At 38.5% G+C, this 21,705-nt stretch overlaps 1 pseudogene; it reads right to left on the bottom strand.

Moving 5' to 3' along the window:
- Positions 1 to 1,822: 1,822 nt before the first annotated feature.
- On the bottom strand, positions 1,823 to 19,907 carry LOC108701791 (annotated as a pseudogene).
- Between the last annotated feature and the right edge of the window lie 1,798 nt (positions 19,908 to 21,705).

The following is a 21,705-nucleotide window of genomic DNA, read 5'->3' as shown; positions in this document are numbered from 1 at the left end:
ATGTATGGGATCTGTTCTCCAGAAAACTCAGAATTACGGGAAGGCAGTCTCCCATAGACTCATTATGATAAAATAACTAAAAATTTCTAAAAATGTTTTCCTTTTTCACTGTAATAATAAAGTACCTTGTACTCCAAACCAAGATATAATTAATCCTTATTGGAGGCAAAACTATTTTAATGGGTTTATTTAATATTTAGATTATTTTTAATTTAACAGAGCTAAGGTATGGAGATCCAAATTACAGAAAGACCCATTATCTGGAAAAATCTGGATAACAGGTCCCATACCTATCTGGTCATTTTTATATAATGTTTATAAATACACCACGTATCTGATAACTATGCACAGTGTGCTTTCTGTTCTGTAGTGTGCCAGGGGTGTCGCTCAACAGGTTTTGATTCTTGTTTAAGCCCAGATTTAAATATTTTGCACCCCTAGACCACAGGGCCTGCTCATCCCCTCAACCCATCCGCTTCTCACTGCTTCCCCCTGTCGCCACTGCTACTTTTTCTCCTTTTTAGCAATCCCTTTCACTGTGAACTGGGCAGGAGGGAGATGCAATTGGTTTTCAAAATCTCCTGCTCCCCACTGGAGATGCAGCCCCAAGATTTTTCCTGCCCTAGGCCTGGGCTTTTGGGACCTGCCCACAAATCTGATCTGTTTGTACTCAGTTCTGTCAGACAAAAACATTCCCCTATTTGTCTGAAGAGTCCTTTGTAGAGAAAGCCACACCCACATACACTGTAGAACAGAAAACACACAATGCATGACAAAATAATGCATACTACTTGAACTTGCATGGAAACGCATGGGTAATATATAATAACGCTCATTTACAGCAGGTACATGGAGGTTATGATAACATTGAAGGCTTGGAGAATAAACCCATTCTCATTCAAGGTCATTTTCAAGGCAAATGAATATTTGTCAGGTTAATACACTGCTGTTTGCATACAACTGAATGCCTTTTTGGGAAATTCTATTCGAAGCAGACATATAGAAGCTGAGAACAGAAAATAATCTAATTAGATATAAAAGACATTACATTCCTGTCTGAAGAGGCAAGCTCTGTGACTAGTAGTCAGCACTGTTACCTTGCAACACTGGGGTCCTGAGTTTCATTCTGACGTAAGAACTATGAATTCAGTCAATGTAATATGGTAGGAATGTTCTACATTTACATAGCAAGTTAAAGGGGAACAATCACAAATAGGAAAATGTAATGTGCACTAATAAATAGCAACCAATCAGCATAAAGAATTTGATGGACAACTGTATAAAAGCAAAAGTCTTACGGTTGATATGATTTACTGCACCAGGGCAAACTTAGTACCTTGTATTACATATACTGGTTATGGTGTATCATGGAAAAATACTAAGCTTGAGGAGGGTGAAGACTGTGAGACTTGTTTGATGGACAACGGGATTTCAGAAGGGGTCCAGCTCTAATTCTAAATTCTTGCAAATAAAGGCAATGAATGAGGCATGATGCTAAGGAGTAAATCATTTAGAGAGAATAATGAGAGGATTTCTGAATGCGTGGAGCCAAGTTCAGAGATTATAGGATAGGGCTGAGCTGTTCACTGATTCAATTATGGTCAGTCTTTTTGCATTAAATGTGTTGGCTTACTGATACGTGAATCTGTCTACCAAAAAGCTGCATTAAAAGTATATAAGGCAAAGCACTGTGTAACTTGTCAGCGCTATATAAATAAATGATAAAAATTAGGGAAATGTGTTTAAAAGGAAATTTGGGTATTTATAGTATTTTCCCTCAAAATGAACTCTTTTTGAGAGCTAAATATCATCAGCAGTCAATTTATTTTGTGTTTATAGTCTCAAACTTGTTCTATAATTAAACTCACACACTCATATCAATAATATTTGGGGATTTTATTGTATTTAGCATGAATTGCACACAGAGCATTAAGTTGATATTAAAGAACTTTTCGGACCTCTGGTAAATCTTGGGATATAGAAATCACCCAGCCGCAGTTTATTTTATAGTGGCCTATACACAGGAGTGAGTAGTCACGTTTTCTTTAGGAGCGACCCCAATAAAAAAGATCTTTTTTCTGTATAAATCAACTTCCTCAGGGTTCAAACGGACTTTACATTGATGAAGTCTGTTTATACCGATAAAACGATCTTGTTACAGAAAATAGGACTACATTGGCAAATATCTATAGCCTCTTTTAAGCAGTTCACAACCGTCATGCACATGAGTTCAACATAATTCCCTGTTGTCTGCATTATGACAAAATATGTCGTCCATTATTTGGAAATTCCCCAAGCGTTGGGTTCTTCATATTTGTTGTAGTGAGACTCCAGCTGTTGTTTCTTCTGCTTACTAAGCTTGGTTGTACCTGAAACTTTACAGAAAGTAGCAACACATTCTTGAAGACATCTGGGATCTATGGTGGTGACCTCTGATATATATTCCTTGGTGGTCAGGACAAGTTCATGATATACAACCCTTTAAAGAGAAAAGCAAATTACAAAAATCAAGGGACATATGAATTAAATCATTTGTAAGGTTATGGTATCCGTTATCTGGAAACCCATTATCAAGAAAGCTCCGAATTATGGAAAGACCATCTCCCATAGACTAAATTATAATCAAATAATCCAAATTTTTTAAAATGATTTCCTATTTCTCTGTTTTAATAAAACAGTACCTTGTAACTGAGCCAATCTAAGATATAATTAATTATTCATTATTGAAAGCAAAACCAGTTTAATGGGTTTATTTAATGTTTAGATGATTTTCTAGTAGGCTTAAGGTATGAAGATCTAAATTACAGAAAGATCCATTATCCGGAAAACCCCAGGTCCTGTGCATTCTGAATAACAGGTCCCATACCTGTATTAATGTGATCATGCAAGGAAAACTCACAGCTTTGATAAGTTTCTACTAAAATTCTTACAAAAATGCAATTGTTTCTACAATGGGCCAAGGAATTCCTGCACCCACTCATAAATAAGATTATAAAATGGATATCACCACCACTAATGAACACTAGATGACAGTATAATGACACTAGATCCCCGCCAAAGTGGTGCCCTAACCACATAAGGATAATTTTCCATAAACTGTGAAAAGGATGAAATACAATTCCCCTATCAGTAAGTTTACCCCAGAAAAAAAACATTCTGCTGGGTGTGCTGTATAGTTCAACCTTGCTGTCCCTACCAGTCCACTGCAAGTGAATGGGTGATAGGGATGTTGGTGCGGCAGATGATATTCTGGCAATGGGGAGGGGCTGGCCAAATATTCTCGGACCATATAGTTTGCACCTTAGTGATCGTGTAACCTTTGTATAGCTTGAATGAACTGTCAACTAGGGATGCACCAAAACCAGGATTCGATTCGGGATTCGGGCAGGATTTAGCCTTTTTCAGCAGGATTCGGATTCTGTCAGACCGAACCAAATCCGAATCCTAATTTGCATGTGCAAATTAGAGACGGGAGGAAAAGCGTGTGACTTTTAGTAACAAAATAAGGAAGTAAAAAATGTTTTCCCTTCCCACCCCTAATTTGCATATGCAAATTCGGGTTCGGATTCTGTTCTGGATTCGTCCGAATCTTTCGCGAAGGATTTGGGGGTTCGGGCAAATCCACTATTTTGGATTAATGTCTTTAATTTACAATGATGCAGCAGAGTTCAATTTGGTGGTCTTGTGTCTGGAGGATTTGTAAATGTCCTCTCGGGTCTTTAGATCACATCTGCAAAAATGCTATGCTTGTTTGTGATTGTATGCTAAACTCTTGTTTAGGTAATATAAACTGTGTTTGCATGCTTGCAGATGCAATGTGCCATAAAGCAGCCCTTTTCAGTTCCACGGAACATCAAGTCAATGGCAGAAGGAAAGGGCATTTTTATCACCACACTGCTTCCTCATTAGGCTACAAAAAAAACAGAAATGCCTGTCTACTATGGTGATCGGTGTAGAAATAGTTGAAGAATAAAAAATACATACAGGTATTGGATCCGTTATCCGGAAACCTGTCATCAAGAAAGTTCCAAATTACGGAAAGGCTGTCTCCCATAGACTCTATTATAATCAAATAATCCAAAATCTAAAATTATTTCCTTTTTCTGTGTAATAATAAAACCATACCTTGTACTTGATCCAAACTAAGATATAATTAATCCTTATTGGAAGCAGAACCATCCTATTGGGTTTATTTAATGTTTTCTAGTAGACTTAAGGTATGAAGATCCAATTTACAGAAAGATTTGTCCGGAAAACCCCAGGTCCCTAGTACAGATACCTGTACTAGAGCACATTCCTACCATTCTGGCTGCCTGTTGAAAAGAGCACTGGATGGGTGAATGTAGACAACCTGTTGGTGTATGAGAGTCCAATATCCCTCCTGGTGGTCTTTTTTTGCTGCATTTTGGAAAATCCAACTGCATATTGCCTTCTGTACCCACACAGTGGCTTTTCCACAAGATACTACATCCAGTTTATGCCTGTAAAGATGGCATAATGTTTACTAAACAAATAACCCTTGAAGGTGATACCGCCTTACTCTGAAAGAGGAAAAATACATAAAAGTAGTGAGAAGTCTATAAAACACACAACATTTGCAGCTAGACCTGCATTTATTGCCTTCTTGCTCCTTTCCTTTATTTTTTCCTGTTGGGGGTTAGCTGTGTTGTGCGAAAGAAAAGGCTCTAAAAGGTTCCTTCTCTGTGGTTGGTCAACATTTTTTGTTATTGCTCCTCATTCTGCATGTGATATACATATCACACACTTTCTACATTTATGCACCAACTAAATAAGGAGATCTAAAGATTTACCAGAGCTTTTTATAACATTTGTGTTAGCACTGTCTGTAATGAACTCAATCAATATATTTTAATTAACCTGCAATCCTCCACTTTGTAAGGACAGATAAATGTCCAGTTTGATTGGATGTAATGCCCTGTCTCATTGTATGTGGCTGCTTCCACACTTGGGATTATTGGGAGATGTTTTCTGATACTCTTTATCATAGAAAGTAATTTAGGGCATGAGGACATGGAGGTAATTGAGAGCAAGGCAAAGAGAAGCCTCTACAATTTGCTTTAAAGTCAGCCTTCCTGCCTCCTATAAGGCAACCAGACTAGTCCCAGGGTCAGTCCTTACATTCACCTGTCTACAGTCTCTGAAGTTACTTTTATCATTTGTGAATTTACAGCACAAAGACCCAAAACAGCAGATTTATAATATCTACCTGCCCATAATGCCCAACATCTGTTTCCAGGATATCTTGAGCGCGGTCTAGGGAACAAGCCTGACTCAAGTTTTCAGTTTGTTTTTCCAGGAATTATAAACTGCGAGTAATATCAGATTATCACCCTCCGTCTGATAGAACTTTTCTTTTTTTTCTGGTTTATATGAGCCTGTTTGTCCTAAAAAGAGAAAAACCAATCAATCATGTCCATTGTTACACATACAGTACTTCTGCACCATTCCACTCCAAGTTATTTATGGAACAAATACAAGCAAGTTTTTTCATTGGTACCTAATGACGTGGCAGATAAGAAGCTGGAAAGTGCATTGCAATTAAGCCAATTGGGAATAGAAGGACTTCTGTTCTAGATTTCCAGAGTCAGATTTGTAATGGAGAAGATTCAGCAGTCGGGCTCAGTATCTGCACAAATTTATCTTCACAAAACCAAAAGCCATCCGGAGAAACAGAAACATAGATTTAAGCTGCAGATGCTGCTGCTAAAGAGACTGACTGGTGCAGCTACTCTACTAGGAAGCTGTCAGGCTTGGCCACAGGTGACTGGCTGGTAGTTAGGAGCCTTGGTGCTGTATAACACGGCCGGAAACATGTTATGCAGAAGAGTATTTTAATAATGAAAAGTATGGCAATATAACTGATGAACAAAAGATAAATAATATAAGTTCTTACACCAGGTTGGTGGTCGAGGGCAGGCAACAATAAAGCAAGTCCGAGAAACAGGCTGAGGTCGGGGGCAGGCTGATGGCAATAACAAGTCCGTATGGCAGGCCGAGGTCGGAGGCAGGCTGATGGCAGAGGGTAGTCCAGTAAACAAGCCAAGGTCAATTACCAGGAGATCCAACAGACAGCAGGTAAGGGGAACTGTAGTAGAGAACAAAGGCACAGGGAACAAGGCAGGAATCTCAGGAACAAAGCAGGAATCTCAGGAACAAAGCAGGAATCTCAGGAACAAAGCAGCAATCTCAGGAACAAAGCAGGAATCTCAGGAACAAAGAGTCGCAGGAACAAGGAGTATGCAGGATCTAGCTTGGGAGCTTCAATGATCAAGCACCGGGGTATCATTAGTAACAGGCTTATAAAGGCCCTTAATTATCAAATTACCAACACCTGGTAGAGCAAGAAGGAGGAGGAGGAGGTGAGCAAACATAAAAGGTAGAAAGTCTTTAATCATACCAGTAGAATCAGAATCCAAAGGTCTCCAGTGGCTCAATGAAATAATGCAGGAGCTTGTAAGTGTAAAGTTCAGAGTTCGATCCCAGGTAGCTCCTGACAGAAGCAGACTTCTGGGTCAGAGCACACAGAGAAATGCAGGTCATCTGTTGACCGATGTAATTCTGGGTAAAGCAGTTCAAATATCTAAAGGGGAGGGCTAAAATATACCTATTACAGCAGTTCAGGTGGATTAAGCACTAAAAGACTATGGTCCTGGTGATGTCTGAGTCCAGGTGACCCCGAAAGCTTGCAAAACCAAACCAAAATCCTTATGAAAACATGAGCTAATGGGTCGCTTAAATTATACCTGTCTGTTATGAAGTGAAAAGTTTAAGAAGGCCAGAACCCCCAAACCAAAGTCCTTGTGAATACATATGGGTTTAAAGCGTTTCCACCTGTAATGACAATGGTACAGCAGGAAGCAAATCAAATCATGGGATAGTAAGAATCTTTTGGTGGTGGAAATACAAATATTAAAATCTCATGTACCACCAGAGATACAAGCCACCAGTAGTTCTCCACTAACAGAAAAGACCCCCAGTCACGTTATCACTACAGCTACTCACAGGAGGACCTAACTCCTTACCTTGGGCCGGTAGAAGTCCTTCATCATCCAGTGCACCAAGAGTCTACAGCTGCTCCATTGTAGCGATCAGTTTCTCCATTGGGGGCACATCCATAAAATCAAATGAGAGCAAATCATTGATTCCCATAGCCTGAATAAAAAAAAAAAATAAGAGTAAGCAGAATGATGCAAAACTATTTTAAAATACAGAATACTTAGAGGTAATTTATTAAAAGTTGCAAAGTCTGCACCACATCCAGTAGCCCAAAGCAACCAATTGGATGTTTGCTTTTAAAAAAGTGTCCCGTACATGCTACCTATTCATTGGTTACTAGGCTACTAGATGCAAACCTTGCACAATTCATCAAATTGACCCCAAGACATTTTGTGGCCCATTAGCTCATGTTAAAATGCAATCCCAGCATCCCATAATGAAAGTTTAATCAACTGGAGGCTTCAGATGGGCCACCCCTGGTTTATGTATCTTAACCCCCGATACTACTAGGGGGTGAAAGTATGGATTCCAGGAGAGAAACTACATTGGCAGTGGTGCAATTGAAAATAAAGTTTACAACATATGTACAATATACAGAAATACAGTTCTGCGGAGTTAAGCTTATGTCGTCATCTGGCCAGTTTGGGACCAAACCACCAAGTTTTACATGGTGGGGTTTAATGCATTTTTTGAGAAGTCACTTTTTGTGTATGGCCCATTTGATAAAGAATTTTACATTCACTGGGTTGGACTCTAAGATGGACATCTAGCACCAACAAAGTACTGGGCTACTGCGCGGCACCAGAAATAGTGATGGGCAAATTTATTCGCCAGGTGCAAATTCGCGGCGAATTTGCGCGATTCGCTGCCAGCGAATAAATTTGCAAAACGCCCACAAATAAATTTGCAAAACGCCCGCGAAAATTCGCTGAAAAAATTCAAAAAAACGGACGCCGGCGTCAAAAATGGGCGCCGGCGTCAAACACGAGATGCCGGCGCCGTTTCGTAAATTTTTTGCCGAAACGGCAAAAATTCGCCCATCACTAACCGGGAACAAGTTTCTAGTCATATTTACTGTATGTACAGGTAAAGACAGTTCAACCACCATTTACATTCCCAAGTTCTCAATTCACTTGTATGTAATTTTTGGTGAACATACTGTATTTATCAAAGGGTGAAAATAGACCTTGCTCCAGTATATATGCCCCATAATCTAGTACAAGTACACAAACAGCAGGGGAGAGTTTTTGTATGATGTAGAGAAAGATATTCTGAGACAATATGTAATTGGTTTTCATTTTTTATTATTTGTGGTTTTTGATTTATTTAGCCGTTTATTCAGCAGCTCTTTAGTTTGCAAAATCAGCAATTTGGTTGCTAGGTTCAAAATGAACCTAGCAACTATGCATTGATTGGATTAAGAGACTTGAATATGAATAGATGAGGACTGAATAGAAAGGTGAGTAATAAAGTAGCAACAACAATACATTTGTAGCCTTACAGAGCGTTTGTTAAATAGGTTTCAGGGACCCACTGTAAGACGCGTCGGGAGAGTTCAACGCTCTCTTACCTCCCGACGCGTCTCGTCCTGGGTTCCTGTGCGCAGGCGCGAACTTCCGCATAGTTTGACGCCGAGTCATGACGCACACGTCGTGGTGCGGTGGATTCGGCACCGCATATGAATTTGGTGCCAAAACGCCTTTAAAACTCCAGTCCTCCATCTTGTAAGTGCCCAAGCTAAGCTTTAGTTTACTGTTCCTGCTCAAGTGTATTCTTCTATCTGATTATCCAGTTTTTTTACTTCTGCCCGACTTACGATTCCTGCCACCTGCCTCTGATTCTTCCGCCTGTTTGACTAAGTCTATTCTAGATCCTTGCCAGTACCTCGTTTTCGGACTATTTGCTATAGATCTGCACTTCTTTGTTGGTTTTCTGCAGCAGAAAGCCTGAGGCCCCAAAAGGGTGTCCTCAACACCGAAGACCGCAGGGTTTTCCTGTGCAACCGAGTGTACTCATCATCATGCTAGGTTCTGATAACTAGATCGTTACACCCACATTTGAAAATTCTAAAGCTTAGCTTGTGCCCACAGATAACAAATCCAGAGGCAAAAATATGAGCAAAGTACTGTATTTTCACAGTTCCACATGGTATCTAACAAACCAGTGATGAAATATATACAGTACCCACCAATGAATGGTTTCCCCCATATATGAGAGAATACAAGACATTAACAATGAAGTACTAGAACCAACATATCTTTATCTTTAACTATTCAAAAAGAAAAAAACATTATATAAATAAAATAACAACTCCATATCTGTGAAATCGGAGTTACTATGAGTTGATGAATTCCTGTCTTGGAGTTGTAAACTTTCTGCTTCACAAATCCTGGATCCACCACAAAATATATTCCATCGATAGTAAGGGAGGTTTCTGCAATGTTGGTAACAATCACAACCTGGAAGATTTTTACTTTTAAATCTCTCTGCATGACTAAAAATATTCTTATTTAAGCTCGATATCTTGCCTGACTTTTTGATATAAAAAAAAGACAGTGAATTAAAGCCTAGAACTTTTTGCAGCCGTTTCACCAATGGCATAACTATCATACAGTGTATGCTGTATAGATGTCCCCCACCCGTTCAGTTGAATTTCACAATTTGCCACAAACAAGTAAGTTCCTGGGTGCACTATGATGAAGTGCCGTTTGTTCTGGGCAGGAAACGCGTAGGCTTAACTGCACCTTTGATTGCCACTGTGTGTCACATTGTTTGCTGGAATAAAGCCATATTTGATGAAGATTATAAATTCCCTATTTTCTCCGGCTGAGCGCCCGCACTGACTGAACTCATCTTGTTTCCTGGGTGCACTATATTTACTATTATTTCTAATTATCTGGTTTCTGACTCTTGGCTTTGTTTCTAACTACCCTTATTATTGCCTGCTCTGACCTGTGCTTTAATCTGATTCCAAAATTAAGATATCCAAAAAGTGAAATAAGTTTGAACTTTGGCCTGTTCCTTCCAACTTTCGCCTTTAGAGGTTATGTGACCTTGACAATTGGCCTTTTAATTTTCAATCAAGCTCTGAGACAGTGACCAATGCAATTTACCCAATATGGGGATCAGTATATGGTAGAAAAGAAACATTATCCTATGTCTCAGCTAGCTTAAATATATTGCAATATTAGGACAATATTTGGACAAATAAGCCATGAGCAGGCAAAAATATACAAACTTCATTGCCACACAATATAACATCCAACTACCTTTCTGCTCCCAGAAGGTGCTGGGTCAAATACCCTTGTCTGCATTTCACTGGACAATTATTATTATTTTTATTATTATTATTATTATTAACATGTATTTTTAGAGCACCAACATATAAACAAGTAGGATAAACAACCTTGGCACAACAGGTGAAAGAGAATTCATTCTTTCATAGAGAATTTCAAAAACAGTATCAATTTCATCCTGTCCTGTAAGGAATACTTAAATATACCCTGTAAGGAGCAAAGAAACCCAAGATTATCCATCCATATTATGGGAGAAGACAAGGGTGGTTTCAGCCCTGAAGAACCCACTAGAAGACAACCTGGGTCTTAAATCTACACTGTTTTTACCGGCAACCTACCTGGTGGTTCTGTCAAATGTATCTGCATGACTGTAATTAGACTGGCATCCAAGTAGACTATCTCTGGCTCCTTTGTATAAATAATCTCAACAGGGTATGTCCGACCAGGAATGGTGAAAATTGGAACCTCATAAAAATACTGGGAGAATTTGCCAGCATCCAGTGTTGCGGAGGATTACTATGAGTTTCATATCTTGCTGCTTCTTTACAGTCTGGAACAAAGTGAAACAAGATCAGGTATTTGACGATTATCTTTCTTTGCAACATTTTGTGTTGTTTCACGTTAGGAGCACTGCCTTGTTCTCCTTGATCTATTTAAATATAGTGACATGCTGGGATGGGATGAGGAAAAATGTCTACAGAGGCTGCCTTCCATTGAATATATTAACAAACCTTCTTATGGAGACCAAAAACCACATGGATATGAATGGTTCGCTCATGAGCCTCATCCAACATGATTATGGCATTCTGTGTCCGGTCAGGGTCTATAAGACATTCTCTCAGTAGCATACCATCAGTCATGTACTTTATGTTTCTGGGCTTGTATAATCCTTAAATTGAATAGTGTATCGAACCTAGAGCAGAACCAGAAAATAAGTTTATCACAGTGCTGCAAGCATGATATTGCTTTGTAAACAAAGTATTGTGTCTTTTAATCAAGCATGCTCAAAACTAGTCTGCTTCTGTATGAACACTTTCCTTTCTTTCTCTGGTGTGCTTCAACATTAATACATCAGTTTCTGAAAAGCAATATTTAGCATTGGTAAGACAGTTGCGGGTGTCCTAAAATTTTAATTCAATAAGGTTTTTTTAAAGTTTTTTAAATAACATCCTTGTCGTAATTGGAGGAACCAATAGAGGAGATTATTTGGTTAATCCATTTATGGGTTCACCAGTATACTCCCACAAGCCAAAAAGCAGGCCCTTTAATTAGCATAAAGGAGAAGCAAAGGCTAAAATTAAGTAAGCTTTATCAGAAAGGTCTATATAAATACACCAGTAAATCCTCAAAGTAATGTTGCTCTGAGTCCTCTGTCAAAAGAAACACCACATTTCTTTCCTTCTATTTTGTACACATGGGCTTCTGTATCAGACTTCCTGTTTTCAGCTTAAACATCCAGGGCACGGCCTTGAGCATGCTCAGTTTGCTCCTCTCCCCTTCCCTCCTCCCCTCCCTGCTGTAATTTGAGTCCAGAGCTATGAGCGCGCGGGAAGAAACTCGGCAGGAAGTGATGTCACACCAAGCCAATATAGCATCATATGCTATCATAAACAAACAGAGAACACTTCAAGAGCTATTTGATCAAGTATGGTAAAGCATTCTGCAAAATAAATATAGTCTTCTAGCTTGCACTATTGTGGCTAATCTATTGGCAATAAACTGCTTTAGTAGCTTTCCTTCTCCTTTAAAATGATATCAATGCTAAATTAGGCTTTGAGCTTCAAAGACTGGGACCAAAACAAATGATTGAACATTATTGTGCATTACATTGCCATGGACAATTTATTACATAACTGTTAATAAGGTCTGGCACAAGGCAGAACAGAATATTCGATGGGTGAGAATTTATAGAAATCCCTACTGATGATCAGAGAACAGGCTTAAGGGCACAGTAAATCCCCAGATTTGTGCTCAGTATAGGGAAATGCCTATGCTGGCATGGAGTTCTGACCCCATGGAGTTAGTAATAGCTCTTACAGTTACAGTATAATGGCTATGGGACATATTTCAACCATGGATATATATATATATATATATATATATATATATATATATATATATATATATATATATATATATATATATATATATAGCCATGAATATCCCTAAAAATAGAGCTCAGTGATGTCATCAGTTACAATCTGTTCTTAGTGATGTAATTTCGGTCACATGATTCACTGAAACATGTCTATTATAATAAATAACGCACCCTCTGTTGTTAAATGAGGATTTTAAAAGTCAGCTTGGAGATCCAGGACCTGTATAAAAGCACTCAGCCTTTGGCCTCATACATTTATATGGTCACGGGACTCCTCTTTGACTTATAATATCCTTATATTTAAAATAGGGGGTACATCATTCACTATTTATCAATACTGTTCCCTTTTTGTTGTGTAGGTTGCCTCCACAGTGCAATTATAATGTGAGTGTGTAAGTCAGAAGCTTGCCTCTATTAACAATATGGAAAGAAGGAAAAACTATGAGTTTGCATACGTTTAACTCTTGTCCCAAACAACAGCCATATTCTTCAGACACTCTCTTAGCAACAGACATGGCAGTGACTCTTCTGTGTTGGGTCCAGCCTATTTTCCCTCTGGTAGTGTAACCGGCTTCTGCCAAATACTGAATGATGTAAGTTGTTTTTCATGAGCCAGTTTCCCCAAAAACAATGAGAATCTGGTTTTCATGCACAGCCTAGACTAGAGGATAAGAATCAGGACAGACTATGGTTATGAGATAACAGAGAGGTAGCTGACCATCTGTCTTATCATATTTTCTCATTAGGCATTGACTATCAATCACTGTGCTAGTCCTATATTCATTTTCTGCTGTCTGACTAGTCTTGTTCTTTTCAGGCCAATTTGGGACAACATTAAAGCTCAGTTGACACCAAATATAATAAAAAGGTATTTTAAAAGGCATAAAAAAATAAAGGGGCATAGCTTTCCTGAATCCAAGTCACCAAGCAACACTTTCACATTAGGTAACAGAATTGCACTTTGTTGCTGCAGAGTTTCTTCTGGGAAGCTACTCAAATCTGCAAATAGTCATTAACGGCTACTAATGTTCACACTTTCTAAAAACCCTTAAACTTGAACAGGGCAACATGAAAGCCACTTTGAGCAGACTACTTTGCTTTTCTTCTGTTTCTCAGATCAGCAGATGGCCTGCTATGGCAGTTAAAATGCTTTAAGTAAACCTGAGCAGGAAACATTTGTTTGTTGCTTTTTAGTTGGCCCGGTCATCTTTATGACACAAATTTTTCTCCTACCATTCATTCAAAAGACCCAGCTATGTTTTTCTGTGACTTTTACCTGCACAAGTTGCTCCTTCAGCTTGTAAATGGGGAGACTTTCCCTTTGTTCCACGATTAACCTCTGTATCTTTTTCCCATAGGATGCTTTGTTGCCACCAAAAAGCAAACTTCTTCCATTCTGGAATATCATTTGGCATCATCCAATTCCACTCATATTAGCAGCAATTTATCTTCCATCAACTGTAATGTAAAGATATATTTAATATTATCATAAAAATATGTGCTGAAAACAATTGGTAACGTTTAATAACAGAAAATAGTTCATCAGACTTGAGCATGTATATTACAATATTTTCAGTCAATCAAATATTTCTACCTCGTTGTCAGGCCTTACGGTTGTTCTTTAAGCTTTGCTACCTTGAGATTATTGTGAGGATCTGGGAAAGCCCTGCAAGCTTGGTACACTCCTTGCAACATGCTACATTGGGAAGGCTGTAAAAAATTTGAAAGATAAATGCATGGCTAAGAGCTTGGTGTAGGGAGGAGGGTTTAGAGTTTGCTGCTAAATTGACTTTCTAGTAACTGGTTTAGATCAGATATTTCATGACAACCAACTTTGAATAAAAATAAATGTAATACAACATGGAGCAAATCTCTCCCAGCTAGACAACATTTCATGTTTCAAATAAGCAACCCAATCTCGAAGCAGCATTTTGATCAAAAACATTCTTTAATTTAATCAAACATGTACATAGTGTTTAAGGGGTTGCTCACCTTCCAACACTTTTTTCCGTCCTGTTGTTTTCAGATTGTTCACCAGAAATAGAAAGTGTCACGACCGGTACCCAATACCAGAACAAGTGCCAAGCACCCTGGTCTCGGCTCGGGTTCACCAGTAGTGTGACCACCGTTGGGCTTCGGGAGGAGCCCTCAACTTACTTGGGTGCCACCTGGACTTAACGAGAGTTGCAAAGCGAGTGAGATGTTCTGGCTGGCAAAGGGGCACGGCTGTTAGCAAAGTCTTTTGGGCCGAAGGTCACTGTACAAATGGAGCAGGCAAGAGAATTGTCAGACAGGCTGGGTCGAGGCAGGCAGATATCAAGAATCGTCAGGCAGGCAAGGGTCAAACAGGGTTGTCAATCAAGGGGTTAAGCAGGAAGAGTTGTCGTAGGCAGGCAAGGGTCAGGATACAGAATGCAGAATAGTCAAGAACAGGCTGGGTCAAACACGGGTAATCAAACAGACAAGATACGGAACAGATCGGATGCACAAGGCTCAGGAACCACTAGAAACAAGTTCTATCACGGGCACTGGCTGGGGGTCAGAATGGGCCTTAAATACACTAAATTTTCATGCCAAAACGTGCGCCTGTACCTTTAAGAGGTGCACAGGCACGCCGCGCGCGCCCTAGAAATCAAGATGGCGCTGGATCCGGCGCCAAGGAACCACGCAGCGGGCGTCCCTGTTGCACAGGTAATATTATTACAGAAAGTCCTTGAAAAAAATCTTTATTTTCTATGCCAGATGGTTAGTGCTATTGAAGTGGGTATGCCCTGTTATTTGTTAGTGGATGTTTAATTGTTTGTTTTTGAGCAAGTGCTGCCCTCTTGTGGCCTAAGCAGTGCTTTACAGATTAGTTTAAATTCAATATTTAAAGGGATACTGTCATGGGAAAAAATGCTTTTTTCAAAATGCGCCATTGCTGCTTTAGCAGAATTCTGCATTGAAATCCATTTCTCAAAAGAGCAAACAGATTTTTTTATATTTAATTTTGAAATCTGACATAGGGCTAGATACATTGCTAGTTTCCCAGCTGCCCCGAGTCATGTGACTTTTGTTTTGAAAAACTTCAGTCACTCTTTACTGCTGTACTGCAAGTTGGAGTGATATCACCCTCTCCCTTTCCCACCCGGGAGCCTAACAACAGAACAATAGGAAGCTAACCAGAGAGCAACTCCCTAACACAAGTTAACAGCTGCCTAGTAGATCTAAGAACAGCACTCAATAGTAAAATCCAGGTTCCACTGCAACACATTCAGTTACATTGAGTAGGAGAAACAACAGCCTGCCAGAAAGCAGTTCCATCCAAGTGCTTGCTCTTTCTGAAAGCACATGACCAGTCAAAATGACCTGAGATGGCTGCCTACACACCAATATTACAACTAAAAAAAAAATAATACGCTTGCTGGTTCAGGAATTAAATTTTATATGGTAGAGTGAAGTATTTGCAGTGTAAACAGTGTAATTTAGAAATAAAAATAACATCATAAAAATCATGAATGAATCCCTTTAAGTACATTTGAGTTCAGAACATAGGGTTTATTGTTATATTTCTTAGTTATATGCCAAGTTAGCTGTTGGTTTTGTTTAAATTTTTGTTAGTGAGTGCACCACTGTAGTAAAGGCCTCCAGCTATGTAGTTAAAGTTGGAATTATTGTGTATAAACCGCCCTCCTGTGACTGCAGCATTTCTGTTACCGCTTGTGTGGATGTCTGACTAGCAGTGTTTTATGTTTTAATAAGTTGTTTTGCAGTGGGTTTGAAGCAGAGCAATTCTAAAATGAGGCCATCTTTTGGGCCCGTCGCCCGGAAATCCCAGCTGAATTTGTTTTATTTGGCATATGGGTAATGGCTGTGGGTAGTAGCACAGCAACTCTATTCTATATAATCTAATAGACATAATGCTATTTTGGCTTTAGTTCACCTTTATGCTAAAACGGAATAAGAGAAAACGAACTACTACTTTTTTTTATAAAAATTAGTTGCAATCTCTGTAGTTTGTTACAATACTGACATGAAGTAATGGAGTCAATAACAAGCACTATGATGTTTCACCCATCACAGACATGGGTAGGGAAGGAAGGTTGCCGGGGGTAGGCTGGTGGCTTGTCAGACCCACCTCCTTCTGTGGGTTTCAGGCCAACCCGTACTAGGGTGGTGCTATTAGGGAAGAAAAAATAAGCAAAGGACGTTAGGACTCATTTACAAAGTGCTGATAAGTGCGGGTGCTCTAAAATGAATGCAATGGAGACTGAACATAGACAATACATTCAGCTACTTGCATCCAGTTGTGCTCCTGAACTTCCACATGGTTCCAATGCATCCACCTTGCCTCTTCTGGTGAATGGTGCAACTGCTGAGGAACCCCGGACCTGTTGGCAACTGCAGAGTTTGTGTCTTAAAAAAAGGGAGGAGATATTCCTAAAATATATCATAGCAATGAGTTGAAGATTTATAATTTTTGTCATTTATGTTTATGAAGCTAGAGAAACATTGAGTTAAAAGCAGCTAAGTCCATGTCAGGGGCCCAGTATGAACAGCTCACGCTAAAAAACTGCCACTGGGTATTGTAAGGCACCAACCTCAGTATTCCAAACAGCTGTGACAATCCACATTGCTCCGGTCCCGATGATGAAAATTTGCATGAATAAAAGGGAGGGGACAGGAGTGACTAATGGCATTGGGCCCATGGCCGCTATGTAAATCCGGCCCTGGTAATTAATCTGGGGTGATTGGCACAGGAGAGCTTGACCCACTAAAGATGGCCATAGATGTAAAGATTTTTAATCCAATCCAATCATTATCGTGAGACCACGAATATTTCGAAACAATTGTTTAAATGTACAATGTGTCCATCAACTAAAAAGACCATTTCAGGCGATATTGCCAGCAAAACTGAAGGTTAGCTGCCTGCTTGGCCCTGCAGACATAGATAGATTGCACTTGGAACGATAAAGATTTTTTAACCTGGCAGATAAATTTTCTGACAGATGTCGGACGAAAAATCGTAAGATGTTCGATCGTTCGAATCCCACTAACCGCACGATAATTTCGAAGGATTTGTTGGACTTGGTCGCTAAAATAGGTCATTCGGCAAGAAAAATCTTTGCGTCTATGGGGAGCTTTAAGGAAAGCAAAGCAAAGATCTGCTTAAAAAATGCTGAAAAACAAACTGTAATACTGTATAGCATTGCTCAGAAGAGCACAGAATACACATATAAAAGGTTTAGTGGAGGTTTTTATATATATATATATATATATATATATATATATATATATATATATATATATATATATATATATATATATATATAATACGAACGTAGTCAGAGCAGGTTGACTACAGAGCTAAGAAGAAATGAAAGAAATGATGCAAGATAAAGCTTTACTGAATTAACACAACACCCTTTATATCTTGGTGACTTAATTTAGACTACAGTGCCACCATGCAAAATGTATTCTCATAGTAAACAAATTAAATTGACTTCATGAATACTTTCTGACTAAAAAGGAACATTGGGACAAGGGGTATATTTCAAAATAAATGAACCAGTGAATAGAGAAGTGTTCCTAAATGTGACAAAACTAAAATTGCTTGAAAAATGCCAGGGATTCCAATCTAACTCTTATTAATACATGTATAGATTTATACTTATTACTTTTTATTGCATAACTTTACTACTCTACTTTCCAGCAGTATACTGATTAATGGAGACATTTCAGTATAATTTTATATAAATTTAGATCCAAACTACACACAGATTTGAATTGTTTCTAAAACTCAAATGTCTAAGGTTTATTAAGCACAAAAAACTCGAATGTAAGAATTTTGCACCTAAACGCTGATATGTTCATATAGAAGTCAATGGGAGTTGACCTAGCAATATTCCAATGGTTTTTTTTAAAAGTTTTTTTTAAAGTTGCTAGATTTATTGAAAATAGCAAGTAGAATGTGATTTCACCACCTTCACATTTTTTCTTGTTTTTAAGAGATTTCATTTTTAATACATAAGTTCACATTCAAGTCTGGTGAGTTTATTCAAATAATAATTCAAATGGTAATACACAGGCCTCTTAAAGTTATTATCCTTTCTTATATAGTTTGGCACTATATAAGAAAGGATAATAACTTTAAGAGGCCTGTGTATTACCATTTGAATTATTATTTGAATAAACTCACCAGACTTGAATGTGAACTGTGAACACCTGCAGTATCGTTTTTTTCATTTATATCAGCCACTCAGAGGACAGTTTACTTTCTGAATTGGAGATAAAAAATAAAAAAAACGTGATCGCACAAAAAACGCTACAACACTTTTATTTTTTCCCCTATTGCTTATTTGTGAAAAAACTCAAACAGAACAGCCAAGGTCATGTTTTTTCATAAGAAAAACCTGCACACAAATAAGAATCATGTTGTTTCTTTTTGAAACACTCACATTTTCAATAAACTGTGAGAAAAAAAAACATTAACTTGCTTGAGATAATTTCCATTGACGTTTCTAGAAACTCAGCCCCTTTGACTTGCCAAGGTTTTTTTTAATGCAAATTTTATTTGTTCATTAATAAATTGGAGCCGTTTGAGCTACTGAATAAAAAAGTTAAATAACTAAAGATGAATTACAAATTGTTTTATGATAACACCATCATCGTGGAATTTAGTTTCCAGGAAGAATGTGAGGAAAGGTATTGTAGCGGCAGCAGCGCGGTTCTTCCTTCAGTCGAGGTTTGAATAAATCATTATAATACACAAAAGCCATGAATATCCTGTAAATTATATCCTTATAAACGGTGAGTTCTGATGTCATCAGTTATAAACGGTGAGTTCTGATGTCATTTCAGTCACATGACTCACTGAAACTTCTGTATTATAATAAATAAAGTACCCCCAGTTGTAAAATATGAGGATATTAGAAGTTACCTCGGAGTTCCATGACCTGTATAAAAACACTCGGCCTTCGGCCTCGTGTTTTTATATGGTCATGAAACTCCTCGGTAACTTATAATATCCTTATATTTTACAAGTGGGGGTACTTTATTCACTATATATTTATCAGTTCATTCACCAATTTAAAATGTTAGAGGAAACACTTTACTCATTTTGCTGGTCTGGGTTACTTTGTCACAATAATAAATTACAATTTGCTTGAGATAATTAAAAAAAACAAAATAAAGACAAATGACATGTAGTTTTAGAATGACCATGTTACTTGGCAATATAAGATATACGTTTAACCACATTGACTACAGTTTAGTTAATGCAATCCCATAGTTTAATTAGCACAATCTTATTTTATTCAAGAACAATATAGTGATGAAGAATCTGAAAGCTCTAGCAGCGATCTTTTCCCCCATTTTCAGGTTTGACTTAAATATTGTACTTGATCATTTCAACACACGGAAGGGAACATCACAAACACTTTACTCATTCTGTGGGTTTCCTCTATAGTGTTCAAATCCTCCTCCCCTCCGCTTTCTTCTTTAAATTGCACGAGCATGAGGCGGGGGAGGGGGGTTGTGGGCAGGCACAAGCAGGAGTGTCTCTGCACCCTATACGCCCCTGCCTACATATTATTGGGTAAAACTCCAGAATTTATCTTAGGGAGCAACACATGATTTTAGATAGATGATAGATTAGTTGAATAGTGAAGTAAAACTTACAGTAGAAACCTGTCTTTAACACCTGACAGAAATAACATTGAAGAACAGAAACCTGTCTATAAACACCTGACAGGGATAACATCGAAGAACAGAAACCTGTCTAGAACAACTGACAGGTGTTCTAGACAGGTCTCTGTTCTTCGATGTTATTCCTGTCAGATGTTCTAGACAGGTTTCTGTTCTTCGATGTTATTCCTGATAGGAATAACATTGAGGAACAGAAACCTGTCTAGAACATCTGACAGGAATGACATCAAAGACCAGAAACCTGTCTATAAGGGCAGGACTAGATGATGCGTTTTGACCCGACACTTTGCAATGCGACTAAACGCATGCGTCGTGTCGGATGGTTTAGTGAAAACGGAAGTGAAGGAGAATCGCACTAAACAACTACGCGCGCTGCGTTTCATCCAACAGTCGGATCAGTGTAGTTGTTTACGTGCGATACTCCTTCACTTACGTTTTTACTAAACCATCTGACATGCGTTTAGTCGCATTGCGACGTATCGGGTCAAAACACATCATCTAGTCCTGCCCTAACACCTGACAGGAATTACATCGAAGAACAGAAACCTGTCTATAACACCTGACAGGAATAACATCGAAGAACAGAAACCTGTCTATAACACCTGACCGAAATAACATCGAAGAACAGAAACCTGTCTATAACACCTGACAGGAATTACATAGAAGAACAGAAACCTGTCTATAACACCTGACAGAAATAACATCGAAGAACAGAAACCTTTATATAACGCCTGACAGGAATAACAACTAAAAACAGAAACCTGTTTATAACGCCTGACTGTCAGGAATTAGTGAAAAGGGAAGTGAAGGAGAATCGCATGTAAACCACTACGTGCGCTGCGTTTCATCCGACAGTATCGGGTCAAAACACATCATCTAGTCCTGCCCTAACACCTGACAGGAATTACATTGAAGAACATAAACCTGTCTATAACGCCTGACAGGAATTAACAACTAACAACCAACATCTGCAAATAATAAAAAATAAACACCAACTACAAATTGTCTCAGCAGTCTTCTCTTCATCCTAAAATTTACTTTAAAGGTAAACAAGCCCTTTAGACGCCCAAAGATTTATATTCTGGTCACTGACCATGAGAATTGCAACTATGTAGTTCTGTGTAATTCCAAGGGACAAATAAAAAAAGAAAAGGTAAATGAAAAAAAATGTAAATTTAAAAAAATAAGGTAAATTAAAAAAAAAAGGTAAATTAGAGACAGTTCTCCATTATTTAGACATCTGTCACAAGTGATATTCCTAAACTATACAGGGAGGAGAACCTCCTTCATCCTGTGTCTCACCACATGGGCTTAATCTGTGCAATGATATATATTTTATTTATTGCAGACATTGTTCTCCCAGTTAGTATTATTAATGCTAGATATACAAGTAGCGTTATATGTGTTGGGGTACTAGGTCTATAAAGTATGAGTGGGTGATAGTGTTCCCCATCTACGACAGACATTCCCTTCATGCAGTCCCTGTGGGGGGGAGGAGCTCCTTTATGAACAGGGGTGCCAAACTGGTTCCCTAATCCATAAAAAGGAGGGGAGTCCAATCTTTGTTCCAGATAGAGCCTTAGGCAAAGTTAGCCTTATTAAAGAATA

Source organism: Xenopus laevis, chromosome 9_10L (assembly GCF_017654675.1).
Source record: "Xenopus laevis strain J_2021 chromosome 9_10L, Xenopus_laevis_v10.1, whole genome shotgun sequence".
NCBI classification, from domain to species: Eukaryota; Metazoa; Chordata; class Amphibia; order Anura; family Pipidae; genus Xenopus; species Xenopus laevis.
Note: the sequence above shows the minus strand (reverse complement) of the source record. Positions and strands in the feature narration are given on the sequence as shown.